We start from the raw sequence: 19,046 nt of genomic DNA, 5'->3' as shown, positions 1-19,046 counted from the left end.
GGGGGGGGGAATAAAGAAAGACTACTTTGAATGTTGGGTTTTTGTTTCATTGGTTTTTAGTTTTCTTTAATTTATGATGTGGAACTATCATGGTCCAAAATCTTGTTATCCTACTCAGCCTCTGGACACAACACAGAGAGACATCATCTCTCATGGAAAACTATTAAACAAAATATAAGATAATAAAATAAATATTATCTCAGTCAGAAATATGGAGAACAAAAGGAAATAATAATAATATTAAGGACAATAAGTTTATTCCAGTTTAATAGAACCTTTGGATGTTTTTGGAAATGTCTGTTTTGCAGATTGAAGTTCCCAAATGCAGTAGATCTTCAATTACATTCCAACTTGTGTGACTACTTGTTATAACAATAGGTAAAACTTTGTCAGAATGCTTACATAGCTATAATTGTGTATACTCCAAGTCACAAGTGGTTTTCCCATATATAGCTCTCTGTACACCGTGCTGCTTTTTCTGGCAAAGGTATTATGTTGAGATAAATCTACATTTAACATACAGACTATGATGCCTAAATTACAGGTGTTACCTCCACATATACTTTTATTAATTCTCTGAAAGTACAAAAGACTTTTCTGATACTTTCTGCTGTAACTTTTTTTTTTTTTTTTTTTAATTACTTAATTAGAAGTGGCACAATATGGCAGCATTGAAACACAAAGATGGAGATAAAATTATAAAGCATTTGATCATGAATATTCACAAAACAGACCATATTTTCACATAAAAAATATGTAGGCCTTATGTTGCATTTATCCCTTCACTTACAGAAGAGACTACTATATTTCTGCATGTTAAACCACCACTGAATTCAGAATATTTAAATGCCAGACTCATTTGCCACTTCAGCTGATGTGGTTTCCTAAGTAGAGAATGATAAATCTATTGATAAAGTCAGTTTTGCAAGTAAGAGAAAAGAACTTCAGTCATAAGCACATGCATGTTTATCCAATGTCACAATACCTTTACTCTGTACAGTAACTGGTAATGCACTAAGCACTGAGCTATCAGAAAAGTTCAGGTTTGGAGGCAAGTTATTTTCTTACACAGCTGTTGAATAAGCATTACAGTTAAAAAAAATCTGACTAAGGCCATATCCTTCTCATTCACTGGCATAAACCAAGAGTAATTGTTATTTCAACAAAATACTCCAGGAAAATAATACAGCTTTCCATTCTTGGCTGTATGAAGCAATAAACTTAATTTTGGGAGACAAGAAAGACGAAGTGGGTCTTATGTTGATTTTTTGCAGAGCATCTTACTCTTTCACTGCTAAGTGTTTTTAGGGAAAGTCATAGGATACTTGCTACATGTTCTGGTTTGTCTCCATCCTCCAGAACATACATTCTATCACTAAGAAAAGAATCCTAAACATATAAAATAATCATAGAGTGTTTAATCGGTTATGTAAGACAACAATTCAATTGTTTTTCTTCTTTAAATGTATGCAGTATAATAATTTTGTTCTGAAGCAACAGGTAATCTGATACAGGATCACAGCATTCTCCATTTTGCTTTCAACAGAATAATCACAAGTATATATTCAAATTTACTGTCAAGCAATTTAAATACTTGAATTTTTCTCATAGCCTAAAGAACACCAGGTTTTTGAAAAATGGTGGGAATGAATTAGGCAGTACCACTGTACTAGCAAATAAAGTGGGACTAGAAAATACTAAGTTATTAGATCAGAATCTGAACCATCATTTCTTCATCTTTTTCCTCCCTTATCAAATGAGTAGAGGATACTTTTCTTCTCCCACAGTTTTTTAATCTAAAATTCAATGTGGAAAAGAATAAAATGTCCAGGCATTTATATCGTCTTTTCTGAGCTCTAATAAATTAACAGTTGAAAACACGGGACCTCGCTTGTGAGGACAGTCTTTACTTATCTACATTTTCTTATCATTGCGGTGAAGCATTAGTATAATAATCTGTCAAGGTATTGACTGCTACCTTTCTATAATCTGTTCAGCCACAGCTGGATGAGTAGATGCTAGCTGTACTTCAGTTCCTCAGCCTTGTATTCAGTGATTTATTAGAGATCATGAACTGTGTCTGCCATCAAATGAAAGGTTCATCCCAGAAGTTAATTTAGTTTACCAGAATATTTTTTACTCTTAACATGCCGTAGAATGTATACAGTATTCCACAGGTTCAGGCCATATCTCAAACAAATAGGTAAAGAATAATGATCTTCAACAAGGCTAGTAGATACAAGTGATCCTGATGTAAACATAATAAAAGTTACTTTTGTGGTCATTCACATTCAGCAAAACTGGACTGATGCCCGAGACAAACTAGAAGAGGAGATACCAGAGTGATTAGCAAACTGGATTGCTTGTCTGATGAGAGGATACAGAGAAGAAGCCTGAGAAGGAATATAAATACTCTCACCAACTGAAGACAAAGAGGTAAGGAAAATCAAAAGAAATTTATAGCATTGTTACTAGAATATATAAGAGCTGTCCATTGATATATTTAGGCTAGATATTAGAAGAAAGATTTACCAGAGAAATTAGGTTCTGAAAGAGTATTCCAATAGGAGAGCTACTGACAAAAACTGACTTGGTTTAATGTGTAACACTTTGGAAAAGAGTTTTTTTTACAGATCCTTTTCAATGGATTTATTTAATAAGCTAGATTTTTTTTGTCATTGTTATTGTGCAAGATTGGGTAAAAGAATGATGAAAGATGTGTGAGCAGAAATTAATAATGTAAAATACAAGTTTGGAGAGGAGACTCAAAGGAAAAAGTGCTTAATGTTCTTCATATATTCTTTACGCTTTCATAAATTTCTTGTTAATTATTGAATATATAGAAAATATATGGAAATATAAAGGAATTTCTGGGATGTTGAAATGTCATCTTGGATTGCATAAAATGCAAATAGTTTTCTAAGTATTTTTCAAAAACCATACACACATTTAAAAATCTATATCTGAGCTACTCAGAAGAAAGTCTGAAATAAGGAAGTGTGTAGAGGAAAATCAATAATCAGAATATAATTCACTTAGACTTAATGAATTAAAAAAATAAAATCTTTGAAAATTCAATAATGTCTGACATCTCTGTAACATTTAGACAAAAGTCTTTTTTTTTTTTTTTTATTGCTGTTGTCACTTACAGTATCAGCTAAGAAAACCAGACTAGCCTACTGTTTAATTTTCCTGCAGCATTTGTCTGACAACTTGTTTATTTCTTATACTCTTATTTTCACTCTGAAGTGTGAGTGTTGATGAAAAACTCACTTTGATCTAGTTGCTGATGCAAGAGTGTAGTTATCACTTCCATTTATAACATTATTTGCCTTCGACATTATAGCTGTTATTGGAACTGCCCTTTTTACCCCCAGGAGCTAATTAGCATTTGCTACTTCATTGAGGCTGATAATGGAACCCAATGGCCAGAAGATAACTGGAGGGTTCTTTTTAATAATATTTTTTTTTGTCATGACACTTTCTTTCATGTGCTAAATAATTTGCTTACTCAGCTAGTTGCCTTGGAAGATTTAATGCCATTTTCTCTATGTTGAAAGAAGTATTTCCATCCTGTGTAAAATCAGCACAATATTTCAAAAGGTAGCAATTAATGATTTTATATTCATTTACAGTATGCAGTTACAGGTGGACTAAAACAGAGAAAAATAATCCATATGGTAATGCCATAGGTTTCCAGTATGCAATACTCACACATCTAGAAAGTTAGCTAATGGGGTCCATGGATCATATCTAGCATAGCTACTTCTCTATGAATACTAGCACAATATTTTTCCTGATCTTTATAACATTATATAATATTATAACAACCACTTGGATACACACAAGTCTGTGGGACCGGATGGGTTACACCCAAGGGTGTTGAAAGAGTTGGCAGATGTGCTCGCCAAGCCACTGTCCATGATTTACCTGAAACCATGGATGACTGGGGAGGGCCCATTAGACTGGAGGGTGGCAAATGTGACACCTGTCTACAAGAGAGGGAGAAAGGAGGATCCAAGAAACTAGAGACCTATTAGTGTGACCTCGGTGCCAGGGAAGGTCATGGAGCAGGTTATCTCGGGTGCCATTACGTGTCATATAATGGACAAACAGGGGATCAGGCCCAGTCAGCTTGGGTTCATGAAAGGCAGGTCCTGTCTGACAAACCTGATCTCATTCTAATACAAGATGACCCAACTATTGGATGAGGGAAAGGCTGTGGATGTTGTTTACCATGACTTTAGTAAGGCTTTGACACCGTTTTCCACAACAATCTCTTGGTGAAACTGGCTACTCATGGCTTGGATATGTATACAATACTCTGGGTAAAAAACTGTCTGGATGGCTGGGCCCAAAGTGTTTTGGTGAATGGAGTTAAATATGGTTAGTGCCTGGTCATGAGTGGTGACGCCCAGGGCTCAGTTTTGGGGCCACTCTTGTTTAACATCTTTACTGATGATCTAGATGAGGGGATCGAGTGCACCCTCAGTCAGTTTGCAGGTGACACCCAGTTGGGTGGGAGTGTTGATCTGCTCGAGGGCAGGGAGGCTCTGCAGAGAGACCTGGACAGGCTGGAGCCATGGGCTGAGGCCAACTGGAGGAGTTTCCATGAGGCCAAATGCCGGGGGCTGCCCTTGGGCCACAACAACCCCCAGCAGCGCTACAGGCTTGGGGAGGAGTGGCTGGAGAGCTGCCAGTCAGAGAGGGACCTGGGGATGTTGATTGACAGCCGGCTGAACAGGAGCCAGCAGTGTGCCCAGGGGGCCAAGAAGGCCAATGGCATCCTGGCTTGTGTCAGCAATAGCGTGGCCAGCAGGGACAGGGAAGGGATCTGACCCCTGGACTCGGCACTGGTGAGGCCGCCCCTCGATTCCTGTGTTCAGTTTTGGGCCCCTCACTCCAAAAAGGACATTGAATGACTCGAGCGTGTCCAGAGAAGGGCAACGGAGCTGGTGCAGGGTCTGGAGCACAGGTCGTACGGGGAGCGGCTGAAGGAACTGGGGGTGTTTAGTCTGGAGAAGAGGAGGCTGAGGGGAGACCTCATAGCTCTCTACAGCTCCCTGAAAGGAGGGTGCAGAGAGCAGGGGATGAGTCTCTTTAACCAAGTAATAAGCGATAAGACAAGAGAGAATGGCCTCAAGTAGCACCAGGGAAGGTTTAGACTGGATATTGGGAAGCATTTCTTTCCAGAACGGGTTGTTTGGCATTGGAATGGGCTGCCCAGGGAGGTGGTGGAGTCCCCATCCCTGGAGGTGTTTAAGAGTCGGGTTGACATAGCACTGAGGGATCTGGTGTAGTTTGGAACTGTCAGTGTGAGGTTAATGGTTGGACTGGATGACCTTCAACGTCTTTTCCAACCTAGACGTTTTTGTGATTCTGTGATCTTGGTGCCAAAATCCTAGTTCACTCATGACTTTTTTTTTGTGCCTTTCTTTTCTTGTTTTCTTATGTTGAATTCACTCCCTTATATTCAGTTTTACTTATAAAATGTAATTTACTTCTAAATATAAAGTATAAAGGAACTAGTAGGTGCGTCCTTTCCTCCCAGTCAGTGAAGTGCCATAAATGCTACTGGAGTTTAGAAAAACATGTTTTCTAAATCTAGACACCAAAAGTGTAAAGGACTTAGAATAATTGATTCAAATTTTAAAAGTTTTCTTGTTCATGTTTAAAGTGGATCATGAGCTTGTATATTTTTTTAAATAAATATTATGCATTGTCATGTGTAGTGTATTGTCTTCATTATTCCTTAGTCAATCTCCATTCACATCTTTTGTTTTTGCATTTGTTCGTGTCTTTTATGAAGCTGGTTTGACTTGTAAATTTATTACTGCTTTTTAATCAAGACACCTAAATATCAAATAGTTCTTTTAATATCTTCTTCTAGTTAAAGGGATTTTTTACATTCAAGGTGCACCAGTACTTTGCACGTACCTTCTTCAAACTTCGAGGATAGAATTATTATTTTTCATTTTTTAGTTTTTGCGTACCTAATACTGGGGATTTAGACACCAAATTTCAAACATATCTGCTTACCCACAAATCTCTTAAAATCTCTTTCTAAATTGACCTCAAAGCTTAAAATATTTGCCTTGGCATGTGTGCTGTTTAAAGAAGTTATTCTGGGAATCAATACATAGCATAATATTCCTGGGATTTGTTTATAACACCCAAAGTATTTGAACCGAATTTTAACTAATAAATTTTATAGGATTAAGGTACCTCTGAGTTGATTAAGTCCCTGGATAAATAAAGGAGACTCCTTTCTGACATTTCATGTACAGAATATTGCTCTCTCCTAAGTAAGAAATTGTGACCTAAGCTTTCTTACAACAATGTACGTTATTTGTGTTAAACTAACCCCTTATCATTCCTACCACATTTATTTTATTTCCCCGATACTTGTTAGTTTTTGCCCTTTGACCGTAATTTTTTTTAGGCAAGGACTGACATTTATTCTGGTACAATGGAGATTCAGCTGGACACACCTCTAGGTTCTATTGAAAACCAGCCAACAGCATCAAGAGGAATTGATTTATGTGGCATAATTAATATCCATATATAATGAGCACATTGTAATTACGGACTATTATGACAGCACTGAATTCAGAAGCATAGAATTTTCAGTGGAGAGAAGACCAGCAGGGATAATATTTTCTGGAAATTATGGTTGTTGGTTTTTTTTTGTTTGTTTTTGTTTTTGTTTTTTTCCTTTTTAAAGCTGTTCTTTATAGATCAATTTTAATGTTGCTTCTTCTCTTTTGACAATTTGTTTTGCACTAAACGAATCCTTACAGGCTTATTGCATGCATAGTGCAATTTTTAGGATTATATACTCTGTCTTAATAGGGCAAAAGGCTTGTTGGACAGCAAGTTAGACAAAGCAGGTTCTAAACATCAAATAACAAGCTTACCTATGGGTTGCAGTTAAGACCCTCGGTTGAGGCATAGATTCCAGAAAATGGTGGTGTTCAAATCTATGAGGGGAGTCAGAGCAGAATCGAGAAAAATCTTCACTGAAGCCTTGCTGATTTTGACCAACTAAGAATCCTGCTTTCCTTGTTTACTGGGACAAATCCAGCAGTATTACATTTTCTGAGGAAGTAAATATTTGGAAGAGAAACAAATGCATTCTAATGAAAGGATGTTACAAAACAACCTCCACTTTTGCATTCTCCAAGTGCTTGTTTATAAAATCTCGGAATGGAAATTAAAGGAGACATATAGAAAGAACAAGTACATTTTGCATAATAGAATTAAATCTTGTGTTAGCAGTTTCTCTTTGTTTAAGAAAAAAAAAAAAAAGGCCTTTAAAAGTATTCAGCATTGCTTTGTGCTTTAGTTTTGCATACAGGATTACTGATGGTTTTGACTCAAAGAAGCAATGGTTCAAAAATCTAATCAGTTTCTGTCAGTGGTCTAAACATGTTCAGACAGTTTAGTCAGCACAGTTTACCTTTGCTTTTAAACCCTAAAGGCTTTTAAAACTTAAGGAAAGATGGGGGATGTGGGGGGGTGCTCTTTTCTCCTACTTTTGTTTAAAAGTACATTCTACTCTGTGAAAGCTTATTGCCTGACACTTTCACAAAAGACCTTTTTACCTGACAAGTAAAAATTATGGGAAAAGCAGGGAGGTAGTTGGTCATCAATTAAATGGAAGGCTGCAATGTCAGTACATTCAATGTGTCTCAGAAGGACTTGGAAAGTAAAGGAAACAGAGAAACACAAAATAATATAGCCATATAACTAGTCACCTTATAGTACATGTTTACAGCAGAGCTACAATGATATCATGCCTAATTATCATCAAGAGAGAAAGTGGGGACTTCAGTCCATGCTCCTATCCCCTGTTTATAATTTCTTTGTGCTGAGATAGATAGATATTTTTTTAGTAAGCAAGTTCTGGGAGCTAAGATATCAAAAAGTTATTAACTACTTTTTTGCTGCAGGCTTAGTGTTTGGCCATTGTAGCAGTACTGTGAAAATACCAATGAGAATGGGAGACTGAGGGACCAGGTGATTGATTAGGAGAGATTGGATCAAGTTCAGAAGTGATCTGTAGATTAATCCCTTTTCTTGTTAAATATACTTAGTCTTCACACTTATAAAAATATCACAAAGACTGTCAACTTTATCATAGGAAAGACTAATCCAGACTAAGAGGCAGATAGGAAGGCCGTGCTTCCCATGCATACATGCATTTATGCATATACACATACTGTATTTTCCTTGTGAATACAGTTTGTAATAGATAACAGAAAGCTCTTATTATGTCTGAAGACTGCAAAATGCAGAGTCCTTGTTTCTATTTATTTCAAAAAGATGATAAAATTAGTATTCAGCACAAATGAATGCCCTGGCTTAGAAAAGCATAACTCTCACAAAGAAGGCGCAACAAACATCTATTCCATTGCATATCTGTATGGTGAAGCTCTGTACCCTCATTCTACATACACAAGCAGAATAAGGGCACTTCTGCTCCTTCAGATAGTTCTGAGGACCTCAGAGCAAGCCATCAGCTTCTGTGCTTGTAAGAAATATGGGAACACTGGCATATCAGAAGACAAAGCTATGGAATTTCAGAAATATAGTATGACTATATGAGTTCATCTGAAGTGCTGAAACTTTTGAAATTTATCTGGCTAGAAAATATAAGTCTTTACCTTAATTGGCAAGTCCTCGTGTGCACCAATATGTTGTTAAAACAACAAAAAAAAACCAGCAGAGCAGAAATACATCTTGAGAGACGATAATAGCAGTAAGAATGTTAAAAATTTTCTTCTATGTGTTATATTTCATCTGTACAATACAATGATATAAGAGAGACTGAATCAGCCTGTAATTCTCTCTTTTTAAGATATATATGCAGCCCACGAAACCACTGCTTCACTTGTCAAGATTCCCCATTAAATCCTGATTATTTTTAAACTGTAGGAAGAGAAGACTGCAGTTTGTCTGCTAAATTGTAAATATGGGTAAAATGTGTGTGAGATCATTAACACTTCTTTTGCTCTAAAGTTTTAATAGGCCTAGAAAAACCTGAAGATTCCTTGAATATCTCTAAATTAGATTTCACACACATGAAAAAGCAGCTACCAAAAGAGTGACACAAAGGAAATCTTAAATTTGAGCTCCTTTAACATTCAGGTGTTTCCTCATAGAAGAATGTTCAGTTATAGTACAAATTTTGATGGACCATCAGTAAAAAATGAAAAAAACCCAGCCAATTCCATTCATATGAGACACATTTATTTATACCAGAATAAATTTTTAAAAGTAATAAAATTCTAAGTGGTACATATGGGATGAGTCGCTTCTGGCTCACAACACTGCTGGCCGGGTCTCCTGTTGCAAGAGAAAGAGAGTTTCTGTAACCAGAATGATGGTGCATGAATTCTTTCTTGTGCACAGCCAGGAGCACAAGCATCTTGCCTGTGATCAATCTCTCTTTTCACCAGGATTTTGCTTCCAAAATACAGTATTACTCATATCAAATTAAGTACAAAAAATGTGATTGTGGAAGAAAATAAATAAAATTGATTCCTGTTTACTTTTTAAATAATTTGTTGTGAAACTCTGCATCACAGTGTAATGTCCTCATCCATATCTTGATTTTATATTGTCTTGTACATTTTTCCCCCCAGCATCATACCTAAACAAGGATCTGAATGAACTTTCATTTTCTTTGATTGAAAAGGGAGGGATGTAAAAGAAATATATACATCACAGAGCCTACACACACACAAAAATGGCACTTTTGGTTATTTGCTTATATTTTTAACCAACATCATACAGAACTTTTTTTCCTATAGATGACGAGTTCTATACTTTGTTCTGCATATCTTCAGCAGGAGCAGTGGGTGATGTGTCACAGTAGCAGACCAAGCTCTGGCCTGTGAGTATTGTTTTGTGCAATGGGCAGTGTGGACATAAGTTCTGTGAGGAGGATGACACCAAACCCACCCCTCTAGCTACCCAAATTTGCAGTCCTGCCTTCAGGACACTGTAGGGCATTGAATAGGTGCATCAGCAGTGACTCAGATGAAAGGACCTGTCAGAACCAAAGGATTCTACCAGGGCTACATGTTGAATCTGTGCTCATAAAGCATTGTACTTAATCTTTGAAATGTAACAGAGAGTGAGTGAGAATATTGCTATATTAGTGGGAATCTACAACAGCTTAAAAATTTTTGAGGATGACATCACAGACATTGAATAAATGCTGTCAATAGAGAATAATTTTGTGAAGGTTTTTTTTTTTTTTTTTTTTTTTTTTTTTTTTTTATGTTTAGACATCAGCATTCTGTCTCATTTCCATTTAGGTCCAACTCTGTGGACACAATGCTCCGTGAGGGACCTCTGAGCGGGTTCTGAGCGGGTTCTGCTTCATGGTAAAGCATCCTTAAGAAACTCAAGATTTTCAAAAAAATAATGTTGTCTCTGGACTGCTTTCACTAGAACATTTTTGAAGGTGTAGTTAAGAGTAATATGCCAAGCAATCTTCAAATGAAATGGGAGCTAGAGTCCTGGAGTCAACAAAAACCCCTCTAGTTTGTGTGTACATTGATATTGTTTTGCTCTGTATCTTTGCGGTTCACAGATTTGGCACACTTAAACTACAGAAACAGTGCAACAGCGTGCTCTGACACTTAGAGGACAATTAAAACTGTCCACCTGGCATAGCTGCAGTTTATTAACGTGAATGTGCTTTTGCTTAAAATAAACATATTCAATAACTCCAGAGAACAGCCAACCAATAAAGGATCTGTGCAAAACATGTATTCCAAAACTCTGTATCAAATCGATCTCCCCTGGTGTAGAATGATACAATTCCAAACTGGTCTACAACTCCAATGTGCCGAGACTTTTAAGTGTTCACAGAAGTAACTAACCTTATTAAATAGAGATGTCTTTAATTTATCATTGAAACTGTGTATATCAGCATCTTCCAAGAGTTCCTCCATCACATACTTATTTTTATTTTCACTTAGTCTGCAATGTACATTTGGCACAATAAGGTCTCTCTTTTCTCTGCAGCATTAAGCAAATCTTTATATTCTTCATTGTAATAAATTTTCTTAACTGCACTATACATCAGTCCAAGGGAAGATTCAACAGTAACTGCTTTTATTTGTATTGAGTCCCTGTTATAAATACTTGGATATTGCTAGAAATCCCTCAGGATTATTCCCTTATAAATGCTTAAGAGAATGATTCATCTTCTTTGGAAATCAACAGCAGGTTTTCCATAAAAAACAAGATTATTTATTATTGATTTTAAAATATATTTATATTAATGAGGAAATGTCCCTAGAGCTCACCAAGGACAAAATATCTGTACTGGTAACTAAAGAGAGCATGGAGACATGTACGTTACCTCAGCTCTGCTAAACTGTTTTGGGCAGAGCCAACAGACACAGGCCAGCTGCCACTCTGCTGCCAGTTCCAAGTTTTGATTTGGGGTCAGCCATGAGCTAAGGGGCCTTAGCCAACAAGTACTTTGGATGTCAGCAGCCTGTTTTGGGTACCAGGGTGCAGAGCTGTAGACATGTTGTCCCAGCCTGTCCAAAAGCAAGAGAAGGGTTGCTGAGATGTTTTAGTTGTCTGTAAAAATGTGTCCTCAGCAAGTGGGAAAGTAACAACCAATCAACCACACTGTAGTTTGTGTATGGGAGTCCTAAGATACCTCTAAAACCCTTTTTTCTTGTCTATAACTAACATAACTAGGGCAGTTAACTGGTTACTGAAGGAGGGTCTTGGTCATATGCTATGGACAGATTCCAAAATAAAATATTATTCTAACATATGTTTAAAAAAATAAGTTAAAATATAACAGCTTGTCTCTCAAAAATGGATTTAATTTCTTTTTAAAGTTCTTGAAGTGTTGCCAAGTTTTAAATTGAACTTCTAAATTCAATTTTGTTTTGCAGAATATAGTATTAACCAATGCAATCCCATGGGGAAAAAAAAAAAAAAAAAAAAAAAAAAAAAAAAAAAAAAAAAAGTTTAGGACTTCTTCATTAATAAAAAATATTCCAAGCTGTGTTTGCAAATTTGAAATACAGTTCATGAAAATAGTCTGTAGCATTTTTTTCCTATTCATATATTGTATCCCAATTATGCTAAATTTAAGAGATTAGTATTTAAAGTACAGATAAGGAAATAATTTTAATTCATACATAACATTTTAGTAGAAAGCTTATGTTCCCAATAATTCACTTTATTTCAGAATTAGAGGTTCTGGGCTCAGTGATACCATTGCACAAGGGGGCATACTTTGCTTACAAATTCTCAGGACTCACCCCTGCCGTTAGGTTAATGATGCTGAGGGATAATAGCCTTTTTCTGCTCTCTTCCCTGCTGTGTCCACCTTATAATTCCCATCAGGAGAACAAAAGGGGAGGAGCACCGTACCACAGCAAAGCTGTGGTTTATCTTACTTCTGGAATAATTAAAAGCTATGCCTAATTGAACACCCCCCACTATGGTTATTACAGATGTGGAAAACGTTTTTGCACATTTTGCTCTCTAACAGTAAAACTGTCACTTTGTGGCTTGCAAAGTTTGGTTATTCTTCCACTTAGGGCTTTGGTGGACTCTGGAGTAATGGTGGGGGAAGATAAATGTGAAATTTCTCCCATGGAAAAGCCATGAAAAATCAACATTTGCAATGCATTTGGAAACACTGCCTTTTCAGGATTACAAAGTAGTTTGCTTATATATCCTGAGGGAATGCACCTGGAGAATTTAAAAACATTTTAAATTCTACTATAGATTTCAGTATGTCCACAGTATGCAGCTCTAGAGAATGATTTAAATACCTTGTATATAAGATCTCATTCACTGTACTGTTTCTTGGATTTTAAAAGTAGCTTCTGTAGACAAATAGGTAAAACAGCTGTTTACTTTCCACTGTTGTTTCTCTATGTACAGCAAGTTTTTTTCAACATCCATTCCACAGTTGTGATTATCTGGACTAGGACAGACTCTTATTAACATGGGCCATAGTTCCCTGCCAATCTCAGTGCCTGAGTTTATGTGAGATATGTGAGGACATTGGTGGAGGGCAGGGAGGGATAATACAGTTGGGCTGCATCCCAGGACAGATCCACAGTGTGCCTTAGTTGTGCACCAAACATCAGTGCTTGGAAAACTCATTCCCAGGCCCGTCGTACAAACTTAATACAATGGGCCCTTACACTTTTATATAAGTCAGTCAAGAGTGGTTCACTTTTCTTGTTTTCGGGTCATTTTTCAGAAAAAGTTCATTACTTTTATTGTCAGAAACTAAAGACATAATTGTATTACATACTATCAGAATCTTCAACTTTATTGGATTTAAAACTAGGTATTACATCTTATGAGACAGCCCTTTTGGTTAATCAAAGGAAGTTTTCTGTCAAAGAAAACAAAAAGGGAATGAACATATCCATACCCAAGAAACTGTGAAGGATCCTAGGCAAAAATACCTTCCTGAGCTTCAATTATATATTCTGTTTTGTAGATACGATACACCTTTAGTGGTTATATGCACTAAAGCCAAGGCAAAAGTATTTAGAAAGTTAAAATTAAAAGCCCAGATTAGAAAATGTGTTCCTGTGGAAAATATTCATAGGACAAAGTAACATTTTGCAACACAAAAACATGGAAGAAAACACTTCAGACTTTGCAGTTTGAACACTGGTGGAGAATTGCTGTTATAAAAAATGCTGACAAAAGCAGCTAAGAAAATCACATTGCTGCCTTCCACAGATATGCTAGGAATAACTGGATGAATAAATCTGTTTACTAAATCTAGTAGTGCCATGAAAAAAAAAAAAAAAAAAAAAAAAAAAGACAATTTTCCATGGAATAAGAAAATGGTATTGTTGATCAGTGGCAATATTTTTTTCTGAAATTGTTTAGTTTGTTATGTTTTTCTCTAAGCCTATTTAAAATCACTTATAGCTATTTAAAAACGACACTGTAACATGGCTTTTCACGTGAAGGAGAATTATTTCTTCATCTTCTTTTCAGAAAAGTATAAAAAAAATTTGCTCAACCCAAAGAAAAAACAAAACAGAAAAATAAAGAGCACACACACACACACAAATTACACTGCAAACTGAGATCATACATAGAAAATTAAAGCCTGAAAATGATAGTTTTTCAGATTTATATATAGTTTATAGTTAATACTGAAAAAGACCTTTAGGTGGAAGTGGTTATTACAATCATAGCTCAACACTGTTGCTATATATATGAAATCATCTATGACATTAACATTTACATTTAAATTAATATGCTTGGAAAACATACAACACAATTAATTCCGTATTGTGTTAGAAACCGTACTTTTTGAAATTCCCTGAATACAGAATTCACAGCTATGAGATAATCAGGTCAGAACAGTGTCAACATGCTGTATATTTTTAATTCTAAATGCATAGTATATGAAAGAAAAAGGGAAAGCAAAAGAAAGAAATAAACTGTGAAGCAACAGAAGGGATAAAGCATCTTTAAAATTCTAGTCCAAATTAAGACAATGATCAAACTCATAGTACCAGAATTTCCCCTATATTTTTTCAACTGTTGGTGAATACTTTAAGGCCTGAATTTTCGGAAGAATGTTGCTGATACTGAAGCAAAAAACTAAAGAAAGAGATTATCAAAAGATCTAAGCAGGTGATATAAAGTTAAGACTTTTTGAATATTCTAGTTCTTCTTTCACTAATTCTATGTCAGATTACTAGCTTTAGGCTTAATACACATGAACTTCATAGCAGGATTTCCACTGACCTTTAAGAGTACCAGATCATCTCTACAACAGTCAACACTACCTATATTTTATTGTGTCAAATAGTAAATGTGTTGAGTTCATGATTAAAATATAATGCATTACAGAGTGAAAAGATTGTTTTGTCACTCTTGGCAAACTATTTCGTGTGAAATGTTATAATATTTCCATTTATCAGATAGGTTTAATAGGCAGATGTCTGCCATTTTTAGGCTTCTTTTTGGTTATTCAGGAGAAGCAGACAGCCAGCTTTTACCTCCTGACAAAGCACTTTAGAGTTTGACTGAACCACTGTAGCTACATAACGGTAAACTCAGTAATGTTGAGACATATTCACTGGCCTGGAAATCAGTAGACAGGGTCCACTCCACTAGTGCTGTGTGAGAGATGAGAAACCAGGCCTGTGAGAAACTAAGACAAACAGCCTGGGAAAGCAAAAGTTGAGGCTGATTGAAGATATGTCTCAAACACTCGCAAGATCAAACTCTGAGTCCCAGGGTGCTTTCTGTGGAGGCCGAAGCTGATAACGCTGCCCCATGTATCTGGGGGAGAGAGCCCTGTGGAGACAGGACGGCTCTGCCCTGGGGCACCTGGGCAGATTTCAAGGGCCATGTGTCCGGTGAATGAACTTTGCTTCATTATCCACGAAATGCATATTAAAGTTGACACCCCTCAATATGCTAACGAGGGCTGTCATGATCATGCTAGTGACATCATCCCATGGAACACCTTACCCCTCCCTGTACATGGGATACGTAGGTCTGTGGGTCAGCCTAGGGAATGGACCCAAGGAAAGTGGGTATAAATCAAGGGGGGGAGGAAAGCAGGGGTCTCTGCTTGTGTCCCATCCACGTGTTTCTGCCCCCCGTCCCGTCCCACCCCCCCATCCCCCTGGCCACTCTGGAGAGAGCATGAAGCAAAGACTGATGCCAGCAAAAAAGACAGCTGCCTCCTGGAACCCTCGCCGGTGGGATCAGCCCAGGAACCCAGACTGCTGATCTTTATTCCCCCATTCCCTCTATCTCCCTCTTTTCCCTTTCCCATTAAGAAATACAAGCCATATTTTATTGCTCACCACAGCTTGCTATATGCTTAGCCACCTATCGTGTGTTCAGTTAGTACTTGTAGGTAGTTAATAATAAATGCTTGGACTTGGAGACTTGTTGTCCACTCCACTGGGGTTTTGTGAATCTGAGTAACTTGTCCCCCTCGTCTGAGCGGGATGTGACATGCAGTTAAACTCCAAAATGAATTAGCTACATCCAAATTGCCCACAGAAATAGTACCTGGCCTGTGCTAACTCCTGAGTATGCCTGGGAGTTTTGGAGGCATCAGAGATTTGCCTGAGCCAAAACAGTGTCTGAGTCTGTTACAAGAATTTAACAGTGTGGACAACTGTATTTTAGTGCTGGACCCATTCACTATTATTTACCAGTACAGATATAGCCAGTATGTCTCAGTATACCTGTACTTACAGGACGATAGTCTTAATAGCACTGGATTGAAACAGGACATATTAGGTCATATGATTTTTACCTAGCTTTCCTTTTTCAGCCTCAGTGGTCTTGGAGTCTTATTCCCCACACTTTTGTTTGTCTATCTTACAACCTTCACATGTCCTGGGCAAACAGTTGGTTTTCTTTGAAAATTTATTTTTCTACTTCTTTGTTTTCCCTGCCATTTTTATGAAGGCTAGTCACAACTCTTAGCTTATCTTTTTGGAGTATTTTCCTCTCACTAACCTCATTCATTAACCTCTGAAGGGTGTCCCTTTCCCCCTGAATAACTGTGCAGCTAACAGGCTGCAGATGGTGGTTGAGATGCTCTAGGTCATTCTTAACATTTTGTGAACTAAAGCATACTCTCTTTCCAAATCTAATAAGTTCTTTCAAATAAAAGATTATAAAAACAGATGAGTAGACAGTAGATGTCATTGCATTTCTTCTGAATTGTTCTCAGTATATCCAGGCCAATGTGATTTAGGGGTCAGCATTCACAATAAGTTGCTTGCTCTTCCTAAGCACTGTGAACCACTGTGACGAATCACTTAATGCAAATTTCAGATCAATAGCAGTGTGCTGCATCATTAAAATCAATCAACAGATTTCATTTTTAAACAAAATGTATTAAAATCAACCTGTTTTCCACTTACCCTCAAAGTCAATTTCTTGTCTTTTGTAGCTCAAAACACCTGCATTCAATTTTGTCCTAGGTATAGGTGTTAATAAAACCCTTAAGCATCTATTGTAAAATGAAAGCATCCTGTAGTTTGGAAACTTTCTCAGCAAAAAGGTATATTTTGAAAAAACTCTAGAAAATTATAAACTTTTGAAATTAATAAATCTTTGGACACTTTAGGGAACACTGGGCTTACACTCACTGCTTACACCACATTCTAGCAAAGCACATCAAATGTCCGTTTGATTTGATGAGACATGATGTTTACATATAGTTTTACTTATGCACTGAGTAAAGGACAATGGGTTTGAAGTGTTGCTGGACTCAAGGTTTTGTATAAGAAAAGTGAATCTACATATTTTTATACAATTTTATGCACTTACTATATAGTGTATGTGTGTATATCTATATATACACAGGACCTACATATTTTCTATCTGTATAGGAGTTGTTCTTTAAAGGTATAAGTTTATAAACATATATTCACATATATAGTGTAAACATACTTCTCTGCTTATAGACTTTTGCATTACTCAACATATATAAAGAATGTATATACGCAAAAAGACATGCATAGATACATAAACTTACAGGCACATATCTTCATGTTACTATTGCATGTGATAATTCATTTTTATATTTGACTTAGTTCCAGTGTTCACACACATCATAGAATGATTACTGGACATAACTGACACATCTATCTATCTATCTATCTATCTATCTATCTATCTATCTATCTATCTATCATCTATCTATCGATCTATCGATCCATCCCTCCACCTATCTACCTCCCCCAGTTCTCTGTAATGACTGGTTATTAATCAGTTCACTCCCTGTACTGCAGTTAACAAGATGGGAACAAGAAAATGGAACATCCCTGTAGGCTGTCATAACTATACAATAAAAATCCTGCAAACCACTTATATGGTAGACAGAATCTTTTGTGACAGTTCCCTTGAATCAACAATGACTATTTAAAGAAGATAATTTTTTGGGGGGTAGGGTGAGGTGGGAGGGGAGTTACTTAAAATCAGTAAGAGGGGAAATATCCACTACTGTCCCTGTTCAAACTGAATCAGGATGTTCTTCTACTGAAGTCAAGTCTATGTGTTCAAAATAAAAAAGGTTTTCTCACTCACTGTGTCATAATCTGGTCTGCTGTCTGCTCCTGCACACTGCAGCCATGTGTTGCTCTCCCAGCGCAGAAAATCACAGGGCAATATGTTTTTTCAAAATCAAGCACTGACTTTCAAATTCCCCACAATTACACATTTCGGTGAGATGGATTATCAAGAAGTTTTATCTTAACTCAGTGTGAGAAAGGATGCATTTACAAGCCAATTTTCAAATTGTTAATATTTTTAGCCTAGAAATGACAAATGTGTTGTTTCCAGGAAAGTGCCTTTTCTCATTTCATTACAAATGGGATTCTTTCACACTTTCTAGCTTAATACTAGATTTATTCCAGACATTGTTGCAGAGCTCCTTTAAAAGCAGAAAAGACATTTAAAAGCATATAAACATTTAACTGAGAAAACTCTTTATTGATAAGTATATATAATCCTTACATTAAAAGTTTATACATTATTTAATATCCTTCAAGGGAGATCAATTGGTCTGTTAAGTAAAAAAAAAAAAAAAGCTCAAAAACCATTTGATTTTGCCCCATCTCTAATGTATAGCATTATAGTATTCTGATCTGTTGCAAGTGGTTTTTCCCTTTTTGTTTTGTTCTGTTTTCTCACTTGGAACAAATTCTCAATCTCATAATCCAACACATATTGCTCAAGATTGCTATTTCAGCTGCAATAATTATTTTTTTCTTCAAATATATTATAAAAACAAAAAAACTTAATCATTGAATACTTATGATAAACTGTGCCCTGTTTTTTTTCAAGCCTCTGTTTTCTTCTGATATACTGGACAGATTTTAGAATTTTCTTGTTACTCTGTGCACTTTTATGGCACATAGTATTTCATTTGCTTTTCACTAAGAAAGATCCACTGTCTCTTGCTGATTTCATTTTACCGTTAAATTGAAGTTAACATTAAAGTTTCACTCTTTAAAACATTGCTCTTATTTATT

This window comes from Athene cunicularia, assembly GCF_003259725.1.
Source record: "Athene cunicularia isolate RWA chromosome 3 unlocalized genomic scaffold, athCun1 chr3_part1, whole genome shotgun sequence".
Lineage (NCBI taxonomy): Eukaryota > Metazoa > Chordata > Aves > Strigiformes > Strigidae > Athene > Athene cunicularia.
Note: the sequence above shows the minus strand (reverse complement) of the source record.